We start from the raw sequence: 12,433 nt of genomic DNA, 5'->3' as shown, positions 1-12,433 counted from the left end.
CAGAATCCCACTTCTAGAAATCTATCCTTCAGAATTATTTACCCAAACAACAATAACAAAAGCATCTATTCAAGTTTATTTATTGCAGCATTGCTCATAATACCAAAACCTAGGAACAACCTAAAATGTCCATCAACATAAGAATGGATAAATACAGCTATAAAATAATCATAAAATGGAATACTATATAACAATGAAATGAATTAAAAGGAACTATATGTATCTATGATGGAAATCACTCACAATGTTGAGTGAAAAGTAAGCAAATTATAAAAATATACATATAGAATGATACAATTTTTATACGTCTATAGCAAATTTAACAGTATGCAAAGCAATATTATTTGGCATATATACCACATATAGTATAAAAGCATGTAAAGACATGAGTGTTAAATACCACAATCAGAATAGTGGTTCCCTCAGAACCAGGGAAAGGGTGGCGCTTCAGTGGTATTTGCCCTGCTTTACTCAGTACCTATATAATTAGGTGAAGTCTTTGAGGCACTATAGTCAGTGAGTGTAGTTCATAGACTCATAGGATATGAGAGGTAGAAGTCTTCATGGTATTATTTATTTTACAGATGAGGAAACTAAGGCCTGGAGAGGGAAGTGAGTGGGCCAAGATCAGCTAGCCAATTAGGCAGAATTTGCAACTGAATCCTAGGTCTCCTGACTCTAAGACTGTGTTACTTAACAATCCTTTCTTTAATAAAAATATAAGCTGATAAGTATTTAAACTAGGAGCTGAAAGAAAGATACTAAAAGGGAAAAAAGTACAAGTTAATGTCAAGTCTGCCACAGAATTTCTTCATGAAAACACTCTACCAGCACATTTTAACCTGAGACATGTTCTGACAGAGTAAAGAAAATAAAATGGAAATGTTTCATCCAAAAGGGGGAAAACTCTTTCTGGATTTCCAAGCTCTTCACATTAATAAGCCTGAATTTGTAATCTTGAGTGTTGTTTCTCAGACCTGTAGGTTTGCAGGGTTTAGTTTCCTGTGGTTTGTGGTTCATGCTTGTCAGGGCAGAACTGTTAGCAATCTGATTTTAACACCCACTGGTCTTATTCAGGGCCTTTGGTTACTTACAATTTACATATAAATATTACCTTTGAACCTTTACTTAATTGAAAGATTGCAGTTGAGTTTAGATAGTGCTTTGAAGTTCCCTTTGTCAGACCACATTGTTTGTACCAAAGGACTGTATTTTCTTTTTGTCTGTGGTTATTTCCACAATTATTTAACTTGCTGTAACTATGTGGTACTGTCAGAATATAACCCAAGCCATTGTTTGCCTTAAGCAATATTTTAGATCTTGGGAAATAATGTTTACTGATACATGTCTTTCTTAAAGACCTTTTAATTTACTCAAATATACTCAAGACATTGAGTCTCAAGACGTACTCAAGACCTTTTAATTTACTCAGATATACTCAAACTTGAGTATATCCAGTGAAAACAGTGGAAAAAAGTTTTTTTTACTGGATCCTGACACAAGTCAGGGCTCAAAGTGAGCAAAAGGAAGTGGTGTGGTTTTTGTATCATTTCAGTTGTGTTGAGATAAGGAAATGGAATAGCTTATCCATAGCATAGCCCTTATGGGAAAGTCTCATTTGTATGTGAAAGTAAAAGGAATTGGCATAACGTTTTAATTCCTTCTGCTATACTCAATCATTCCCTCAGCAAATATTTATTTAGCACCAAATATGTGCCAAGCACCATCCTAGGTGCTACAAATACAGAGTGAAAAAGTAGACTTATATACCTGCCCTTACGGAGCATACATTCTGGAGCAGGTGGCAGGCAATAAACAAAACAAATAGTAAATTATATATAAAATTACAGGTGACAAGTGCTAAAGAGAAAAAAAAATATCAGGGATGGCAGATGGGAGTGCCAGGGATGTGGATGGGATTACAGTTTTAAATAGGATGAGCAGGAACACTAAATAAGAAAGGGATAGATACTGAGTAAGCACTTGGAAGAGGTCAGGTAGCAAGTCATGCGGATAGATGTCTTGGGGAGGAATGTTATAGGCAGAGGAACTTGCACATGTAAAGGTCCTGCAGCAGGGCCATCCCTGACATGTTTGAGGAACCAGGAGGCCCATGCTGCTGAAGTAGAGGAGTTGGAGTCTTGTTGGCCATGGTAGACTTCAGCTTTTACTCTGAGTGAGTTGGGGAACCATTGGAGGGTTTTGAAAAGGGGAGTGATGTGATCTAATATGCTTTTTATCACCAGTTTGGCTGCTGTGTTGAGAATATATTGTAGGTGGATAAGGGTAGAAGCAAAGAGTCCCGTTCTAGGAGGCTTTTTCAGTAATCCAGGCAAAAGGTTAGTTAGTGACTTGGACCAGAGAGATAATAGTGGATGTGGTGAGAAGTGCATAGATTCTGGATATACTTTGAAGGTAGAACCAACAGGATTTGCTGACCCATAGCCTGTGGAGTATGAGGGAAGAAGGGAGTTGCCAAGAATGACTCCAAGACTTTTGGCCTGGGAAACTAGAAGTAGAGAGGCTGTTAGTTATGGTGAGAAAGACCGAGGGTCTAGCAGATTTAGGGGGTAAGAGGAGAAAGACCAGGAATGATAAATTATATAGCTGCTGATTACATTATTAAGTAAATTTTTATACTATTTGAGCTATCTTAAAAGTAATTCTATCTTGTACCAGTCTTTTTTTTTTTTTTTGCATTATGTGTTATCGAGTCTCTTTTTCTGAGATATTTGACATTACTCAGAAGTACTAATTTTATGCTGATCTAACCCAGAATACTCAAGTGTACCTTTTCCTTTAATCTTTGGTTATATCAGAAAAATTGTCTCTCTCTGACCTAAAAAATAAAGAGAATTTAATGGCTGTTAACTAAAAAGTCCTTAAGTAATTCAGGTGTCAGGCAGGGTTGTTTGAGCAGCTCATTGATAGCTCCAAGGATCTGGCTTCTTTTACTCTCCCACCTCTGCCTCTGGTTCCCCTCTGGTCCCAGCGTAGCTGCCAGCAGCTGCTATTTTCTTATTCATGTTCAATCTGAAAGAGTGACTTTATCTCTGCAGGGCCAGCTGAAGTCCTTGGACCGTGTTAGTACGGCTCACCCCTGAACTTTTCATCGTGGCATAGGAGATAGAATATGCTGATTGGCTTGGCCTAGGACAGAGCCTCTACTTCTGGTGCTTCAGGGAAACCTGTGTACAATGAATTTTTTAAAGTTGTAGATAGAGAAAAAAAAGTGGAGAAAAATGGTTGATTTTTAAATTACTTTTGCATTGTACAAGCACTGTGGTTAACACAGCAAGAATATGATTCCTTTTGTAAAGTGGTCAAATGAGAAGGAAAAAAAGTAAAGTAAAAGTAAAGTTGCATTCAAACATTAGTTTGATTAAGATAATTTTTCTTCTAAGAGGCCTAAAACTATTGCTTTTTGAATATCTGGAACCTAAGAGGAAATTCCCTGGCAGTCCAGCAGTTAAGGCTCTGCGCTTTCAGTGCCGAGGGCCCAAGTTCGATCCCTGGTCAGGGAACTAAGATCCCGCAAGCCTTGTGGCATGGCCAAAAGAAATTGAATCTGATAGGTCGTTCTAGTCAAGAATAGTTGTTTCTCCACAAGGAGAGCCCTACTGGCATTTGGTTGAGACAATTCTTTGTTTTGAGGGATTGTCCTTGCACATTGCATTCCATTTTCCATTTTGGGCCCTGGTCACTGTGTGTCCTGTCATACCCCAGTCATTGTTCCAACCGAAAAATCACCTGTGTATTTCCGTATCTTCTTAGGGAGGTACAAACTTGCAAAAAACTTCTGACTCTTTTTGAAAGGGTGTTTCATATTGAGGACATAAATACAGATATACTTTGGTTTCCTGAGTGAAAAATGGGTTTGTTTTTTGTTATTCTTGAAGTTCTGCTTTGACTTCTTTCCCCTAGTTCTAGAAGTTAGATATATTCTCCTTAAAAATTGATTTAGCATTTGAATTAATTTTTTGGCCACAGGGATTTACTGAGTTAATTCCAAAAGTTTTTGATTAAATGTAGTATTGCTAAGGAAAAGAGAGATGTTTTGATAGCCAAATTTTGGTGCTCTTTCAAGCATTTTGACTTGGGTCACATAGGTTAGAACAGAAAGACCAACCAATCTTGAACAAATTTCTAACTTTGATAGGTTAAAATTATTTGTGGTGAGAAAAGTGAAATAGGTACTGAGTCTAGGAGAATTCATTCCTAAAGTCAGAATATCTTAGAATACTCTTTGAATATATATTAAAACACACATTATAAGCACTTAGGAAATGTTAGACCTCTTTGGTGAAGTGAATATATTAAAAAATGTGTATGTGTTATGTGTGGATATAGTCAGTCAGTTACCCTCTGAGATCTGTTTTCTGAAAGTATTTGTATCAATCAGGGCCCAGTCAGGAAAGCTGAAACCACACTGGTTATTTTAACAGAGACAATTTGGTGTAGGGAGTTGACTACACAGGTATTGGAGGATTGAAAAAGCTAAAGGAACACTGGGATTAAACTGAAATACTAATTGTGGGAAGCAAATACCACCCTTAAAAGGCTGAGGTTTCAGAACCTAGAAGCTCGGAGAAAGAGTGCCCCTGTGGAGCCCTGACCCAGTCCTCTGTGGAGGGAGCTCAGAGCCCAGCTACTGCCGGCTCCCGAGGACTTGCCCTGGGGTCTTGAGGCGCTGGCACTCAGACTCTGAGGTGTAGGCACGGTTGGGTCTGAACAGGGGCCATGAGGCTGATTCTGGGAGTGTGGAAGGAAGCTGGAAATGGAATCTACTGCTGCTGCTATGGCAAAGGCTGTTGTTCAGATAACTCTGACAGGAACAACAAACAAAGTCAGGAAGATTAAAGTCCCTTCTTCCCTCCAGCCTTCTCTAGTTCCCCTTTTGGCAGAACCTATCAAGGAACCAGCTGGTAAAAGACTTGTTAGTGGTATCCCAGGTCAACATCACAAAGCAGAATGGTTAGGTTTTATTTGGGGGCGGGAGGGGGCTTGTTATTGCTTTGTTTTTGCTGAAAAGCAATAGTGTAATAAGGGGCACAGTAGTTTCCATTTTTTTCTCATTACCTGTCGCTCCTGACTGTGCAATAGTGAATGGAATTTGAGCTTTCTCAGCAGCAGACTTGCTACTTATTGGTTGTGTGAACTTGAGCAAGTTTCTTAACTTTGCTGAGCTTCACTTTTTCCTTGCAGAGTTGTGAAGATGAAATAAAATCTTACGTGGCTCAATAAAAAGTAACTTCCTATTTCCCTTTTGATGTACTGACTCAGGTACTTACTGGATAAAACACTGCACTTGGGAATAAAAGACCTGGGTTTTAGTTTTTCCTTCAAGTTACTAGCTGTATAGAATTCAGCAAGTCACTTTAGCTTCCTGAACCTGTCTCTTCTCTGTAAAAGTAGGAATAATTTTACTTACTGTAAGGGTCATATACATATGGTGTAAGGCATGTAAAACTAACTTGCAAATTATTAAGATGGTGATGTGCTAACATAAAGTTGCCACTAAACACTATATATGATTTTCTCTCATTTAATTGGCACAAAAGACCTAGATCTCTATTATGCTAGACCCTGAACTATTCACTAACCACATTATACTGGTTTTATCTCTATAAAAATATTGTGCAGAAACAAAGACAGTATTGTTTACCATTACTCATAATATACCTATAGGGATGACCAAATTCTGTTCCCTCCTAGGCATTTCTGCGACTACTGATTCACTTTACCTGTTTTTTTGTCATTTGTGCTATTCCAGAGGACAGACAGAAGAATAACACCCAGACCCCCTCAATTAACTGCTGGCATTAAGAATTTCTTCTGAGCACTGATGTACCAAAGATTGGTATATAGCATAATCTAGTTCTAATTATTGTGAGGGTTTTTTGTTTAATAAGATTAAACAAACAAAAAAGCTTTGGAGAAACTAGGTTAGTGAATTTGTAGTACAAAGTTGAATGGTGTTTTGAAAATAGATTATCTCCTGTTTTTAAAAATAGTTCATAAACCAAGAAGCATTTATTGTGCATCTAATATTGAGGCCCGCACTGAGGGATATAAAACATCTAAGTGCATCAGCTATAATAATGCCATACTAGTTTGTCTTACCTCTCTGTTCCTGGAAGAATTTTACTTATGTTGGGGAGAACAGTTTCTTGGCACAGAAGGAAAATGAAAGGTTTTGAATGAAGAGAGGACAATTGAGCAGAAATACAAAGATTAAATGTTGTTAAATTTGCTTTGAATAAATAATTGAGCATTGGGGAAAGGAAGGTCTAGTCAGAAGGTAATTTCAGGGGTGATGATGAAATTAGTGACCTCAGGGTGGATGAAGACATCACAGTTAGAAATGTCTTTATAAAGTGGAACTTCCCCATCCCTACTGTAGGTCAGAATTTAGCTTGATGGTTGGTTCTCTTAGCTCCTTTTTCAGACTTTACAAAAGTTCTCGTTATGCATGTCTCACCCATCACAAGTTCTCACAGCATGGACTCCAAGGCAGGCTTTTTGGTGAGATTCCTGTGTATTACCACAGATACACTCATAACTATTTATTTAAGCATGTTATTTTTTAAGGGTTTATGTTTAGATTTGGGTGACTTTTTTACACTGATATAAAAATAACCTGAGTAGTGTTGCTCCATTTGTATGTGTATATATTAGTTTAGGAATTGATGGGGTTGGAGGTTAGAAATGGGAAGGGGATGGATGAGTTGCTTGTTAAGGGAAAAGACAATATTCTTATGCTAATCCAAGCTCTGGATCAGGAGCAAAGCAGCCCTGCAAACAATGGCTGTGGAGCCAGAAAGTCTGCAGTGAGTCTAGTCCTTCTCAGAAAGCTTGTCAGACCAGGCGCCTGGAGCTGCCTAGGGGGAGGGACCCCTGGAAGGGGGAGTTTTCTCCTTACTACCTTATGGAGTTGGCAGTTAGCCAGCTTGTTGAAAATTCCCAAACCTCACTACTAGAAAGTAAAAATTAAGGGTGGGGGGCTTAACGGGAAGAGGAAAGAATGACTTTAGTCTGTTTTTTCAGCTGACTTCAGCCTTTTCCTGTTTTTTTTTTTTTTTTTAAATCCTGATTGAACTATTGGTTTAGCTTTCTTGCTTTTTGCAAAGCTTTAAATTTTTTTATTTAAAAATAATTTATATTTTATTGAGTAATGTTGTTGTAGTCTTATTTTCCTGAAAAAGAAGCCACCAACCTGTGTATATAGCAAAGGAAAGTAAATGTATTTAGATGCCTTTTTGGACTATTTAATAATAGCTTTTAAACACCAGAATCATTTAAAGTTTTTGATCATGTGGCATTTCAAATGTCTGCATTTCCTTATATTCTTAACATTGCATGATCAGATATTTTTAATTTTCATATAAAAATTCCAATGAATTATTCTAGGAATTTTAAAATATTTTTTATTTTCAGATGTTAGAATTATAAAATACAGTTTTTATAATTGCATTCAGTGTCAGGAATGGTTGCAAAATAAGGTTACTATTTTTGCTATATCATGATTTTAGAAACAGTTAATATGCTAGGACAAATAAAGGGGAAATCATCAGTATTTCTGTTATGAATAACAACAGTTACAACAATAACAACTAACATCTATTATTTATTGAGTGCTTAATACCGAGATGCAAGGCACTAACTCATTTAGGTTAGTAATATTGTCCCCATTTTGTGGCTAAGGAAACCAAGACCTAGATAGTTTACATAACTTCCCCAAAATTACATAGCAAATAAATACTGGAGCTGATTTTTGAAACCAATGGACTGACATCAGAATTTACTTTAACTTTGCCAGGATATTATATGAAAAGTGCCTTTACCTAGAATACAAAAATGATGTCATCGTTATGGAATCCATAGTTTAAAAGGGCAAATGTAACAATGTATAGTGTGGAACTAGGGACAGTTTTTCCCCCACAAAAAAATGAGCCTTACTTATTGAGGTAATTTAAAAACAAAGAATATACTCTGGTTACTCCTTTGAAAGAAAGATGTTAGTTGTATTATTCAGTTAGTTCTTTGGGCATTGACTATTTATGTTATACTTTTTTTTTTTTTGGCCACACCACGCAGCTTTCGGGATCTTAGTTCCCCTACTAGGGATTGAACCCGGGCCCTCGGCAGTGAAAGCGCGGAGTCCTAACCACTGGACTGCCAGGGAAATCCCTATTTATGTTATACTTGTATTGTTATACTCTGACTTGACTATGCCTTCCAGACTTCTGTCTTTTGGTTGACTGTGCAATAACTTATAGTGATTAGGCTTTTATTATTTCAACAAATTTCTTGGAATGACTGTATTATAGCAATGAATGTTATCTACTGCTGCCCAACAGATTACCAAAAAACTTAGCAGCTTAAAACATCCAGCATTTATCATCTCATTCTGACCATCAGGAGTCCACCAGAGGCTTAGTTGAATGGTTCTAGTTTAAAGTCTCATAAATTGTGTTTAAGATGTCTATGAAGCTACAGTTACTGGAAAGCTTCCCTGGCACCTACGGATCCACGGCCAAGGTGGCTCACTCACATGGCTGTTAGCAGGAGGCCTCAGTTCTTTGCCACATGGGCCTCTCCATAAGGCTGCGTGGGTGTCCTTATTGACATGGCAGCTAGCTTTCCTCAGAGTGAGTATTTCAAGAGTGAGCAAGGAGGAATCTTAAGTGCCTTTTATGATGATCTAGTTTCAGAAGACAAACTGTTGTTTCCACCTTATTTTATTTTGTTAGAAGTGAGTCATTAAGTCCAGTGGGAATTCAAGGGAGGAAATTAGGCTTCACCTTTTGAAGATAGTGTCAGAGCATTTGTGGACATATTTTAGATCACCATAATGATCTTTTGGTAGATTGGTGGGGTTTTTTTAACTGTGAAAAATATCACTTATGAATATTAGTTTATATTCCAGCTGTGGTAATGTACACTATATTAATATTGTACATGATGGATCCTGGACCATGAACTTATTTTTATCAGTGAATGCCAAATAAATATATATGATGTTAATGCTTTTATTAATCTAATTTTTAAATGAACATTGGTGTTCTGGTGCCTTCTTCTCTTTTCATTCTAGAAGGCCATCTCATACAGAACCATAGCTTTAAATATCTCTATGCTGTTGACATAACAGATTTATATTTTCAGTCTCAAAAGTTACCTTTAAGTTTCAGAACCAAATGCCCATTAGACATTCCCTTTGAGTAATTTCAAATGTCTAAAATTGAACCATGATCTCTTCTCACCACTTCTTTCAAAATCCATTTGTCCCCATTTCAGTAATTGCTCATGCCGGAAATGTAGGGATCTTTTTTGACCCCTTACTCTCCCTTACCCCCACATCTAATCCATTACCAAGGCCTACTGAATCTGTTTGTGAAATATATCTTGACTCCATCCACTGTACCACCACCACCCTAAGCTTAACCACCATTGTCCCTCTCTTAAACTGCTACAATATCCTTCTTAATGGTCTGTTTGTTTCTGCTTTTGTCCCCTCCAGTTCATTACAGAGAAACCAGATAATTGCCTTCCCGTCCCACTTACATTTAAATCCCAAATCCTTCATATGATCTTGCCTGACTTGGTTCTTGACTTTTCTGTCTCTTCAACCTCATCTTCCACTACATTAACCCTTGTTCTCAACATTTCAGAAACATTGTGTTCTCCTTTGCTCTTCTCTGCCTCAAGATCTTTGTGCAGGCTGTTCCTCGTGCCTAGAACAAGCCCCCTCCCCAACCTCGTTTCTTTACCTGACTAAATAACTCTTTTATTCTTCAGATTACACCTTAAATGTCACTTTTCTACATTGCTTCCCTTGACCTCTCTATCTGGATTAGATTAGGTCACTCCCCATGTCCCTCGAGGACATGGCACTTTTCTTTTTTGCACTCACCTCAAGTTGTGCTCACGTATCCTTTGTATTGTCTTGTTCGATGTCTAAATATCTTAATTGTCTTATTTGACTGTGAACTCCATGAAGGCTTAGTCTGTTTTGCTCTCTCACTATGTTCTCTCAGTGTCTCATACAGAATCATGTATATAATAGGCACTTAATAAATATCTGGGAAATAAATTAACATTCAATAGCGAGAACACTATTCACTCAGGGCTTCAGAGCTGGAAGGAATCTAATAAGTTATTTAATTGGTCTAGTCTTGTTTGCATCGTGCCTGTCATGTCCTTGACAGAGGTACATTCACACTTTATTCCTTTGATACTCTGTGAGCAAAGATCCCTGGTCCTTTCAGTTGTATCTCAAGTGTAGTCATTTCTCTATCCTTTGCATTCTTGTCATTCTTCTCTAAAGTATTTGAGGCCTGACCAGGTGGGATAAAGTAAGATGGTTACCCTCTTTGATTATGGCAGTGTGCTTCTATCAATGCTTGATTAGATTGCCTTCATGTCTTAGAATTGTCATAAGCACTGATGCTTATTGAGCTTGTAGTCAGCTAAAACCTAACATTTTTCTTTTAAAGATTAGGGGCTTCCATTGTTAGATTACAAATGAGGCACTTGAAGCCATTTTAACTTTAGCCTTCTCTTGGCTGATAGCTGTTCTCCATACAAGTTGTTGCAGGGTTTTTAGTCTATAAAAATGTCTTGAAGATGGGATTGTCATGGATAGCACCTGTTACTTCCTGTGCCAGGTTGGCAAGTATGTTATAAACATGTCTGAGAGGAGGAAACTTTTATTAAGTACCTACTCTGTACCAGGCTTTTCTAAATACTTTATAATGTATAGTTTACATTATGTAATATATGTAAAATATCCCGCAAGGCAGCATAGGGTAGCGGTTAACACATGGGCTCGAGAATCAGATCTTCTTGATTAGAATTATGGCCCTGACGCTTACCAGCTGTGTGATCTTTGATAAATTCCTTAAACTCCACTTGCATTAGTTTCCTCATCTGTAATATTAAAATAATAAATTGTGCCTATCTTACAAGGTGGTTGTGATGATTCTATAAATTAATATTAATATATTCAAAGCATTGTAATGGTCTGCCACATAGAGGTGAATATATGTTAGCTATTACCTCATGTAGTTCTCAAAATAATTGTGAGTTAATATAATTCCAGTTTTACAGATGAGGAAACTCGTCCAGAGAGGTGAAGTTACTTATTTAAGGCAGATCCAGGATTTAAACTTGTGCTGAGAGTGGTAGAGTCGCAGATGTTTGTGTAGAAGGAATCACACATGATACCTTTCCTCTGAAAGGGACTGTGAGTGTGGCAGGTGCTTAGGGTCTCATCGACTGCACTGCAGGATGCCTTGGTTGTACCTGTAATGAGACAAGACCACATATTAGCTTAAATAAACTGATGAAGAAGCAGTGACACTGAAAGATGGAACCAGTCATAGCAGTCAGTTTCCTGACCAAGAATATGAGACCCTTGAAGTAGAATCTGTCATACTCATATTTTTTATTTCTAGCCCCTTGCATTGATGTGTAATACATACTCAGAAGACACTGTTGGTGAATAAGTGAGTGAATGAATAAATGAATGAAGGTATGGGGAGAGAGTGAGAGCTAGGAAGAGAGGCAGAAATGATGCCAGGGTTTTTGGCATGGGTGACTGGAGAGATGGCACCACCCTCCTCTGTGATAGCAAATGGAGGAGGAGGAGGCAGGTCTAGAGGAATGAGAAGGGAAGTTATTGAGTTTGATTTGGACAGGTGGGATGTAATCCTACTAGAGATATTTAATAGGCAAATAGAAATGAGAGAGTTCAGTGTTGGAAATATACTGGAAACTTCTTTTGAATTTGAAACCTGGAACAAGTATCCCTAGAGTCACAATCCCATAATTTCAAGAAGTGAGTTTTCTCAAATACTGTTAAATCATATTACAGATGTTATTCTGTAATAATTTTAGACTTACATCTTACTCTCTCAGCATTATGTAGATGGAAAGCAAATTAATTTCATAGTAGAGAAACTACAGAGATTTTAGAATAAGCCATATATAAAATGCACAATATAAATGACATCTCACTGTAAACCTTATTTCCTCAATACTCTAAGTGCCTTTGGAGAGCTAATTAAAGTGAAAAATTCTTAGTTAACATAGAAAGCTTGGGTTATTTATGGTAGAAATCATGCCAGGATAATTGTGTTACAAATAAATAATATCATTTTCATTGAGGAATAATTCAGGCTGAAGTCCGTAAAATCAGTTGCCTGAACCAACAGGATGGGAGAAGAAACAGAATCATATTCATCTTTACACAAACTAACCTTTTTTTCTGTTACTTCTTTAACTATTTTATAATTGCCAAACCTTAATTGGAGAGGTTATGTTTCATGTCATCCATATGAAAAGCTCAGTTTTATCCTAATGAATTTAGATTTGTAGTATTTTAGGTAAATAATTTCATTTAAGATACATTTCTAATGTTTTTGCTTTAATG

At 37.2% G+C, this 12,433-nt stretch overlaps 1 protein-coding gene across 4 annotated transcripts in view; it reads left to right on the top strand.

Annotated features, from left to right (window-relative positions):
- Positions 1 to 12,433, top strand: part of BMPR1A (bone morphogenetic protein receptor type 1A) — a 143,173-nt gene that overhangs the window by 96,370 nt on the left and 34,370 nt on the right. The window contains exon 1 of one of the 4 annotated variants that reach the window (XM_036828543.1): positions 2,065 to 2,176. The exons of the other annotated variants lie outside the window; for them this stretch is intronic. The gene's annotated coding sequence lies outside the window, so the exon portion shown is untranslated. Of the gene's footprint in view, positions 1 to 2,064; positions 2,177 to 12,433 lie in introns of those variants that run through there. 4 annotated transcript variants of the gene reach the window in all.

The sequence above is a fragment of the Balaenoptera musculus genome, chromosome 16, assembly GCF_009873245.2.
Source record: "Balaenoptera musculus isolate JJ_BM4_2016_0621 chromosome 16, mBalMus1.pri.v3, whole genome shotgun sequence".
Lineage (NCBI taxonomy): Eukaryota > Metazoa > Chordata > Mammalia > Artiodactyla > Balaenopteridae > Balaenoptera > Balaenoptera musculus.
The sequence above is the reverse complement of the archived record's forward strand: the minus strand, read 5'-3'. Positions and strand labels throughout refer to the sequence as shown.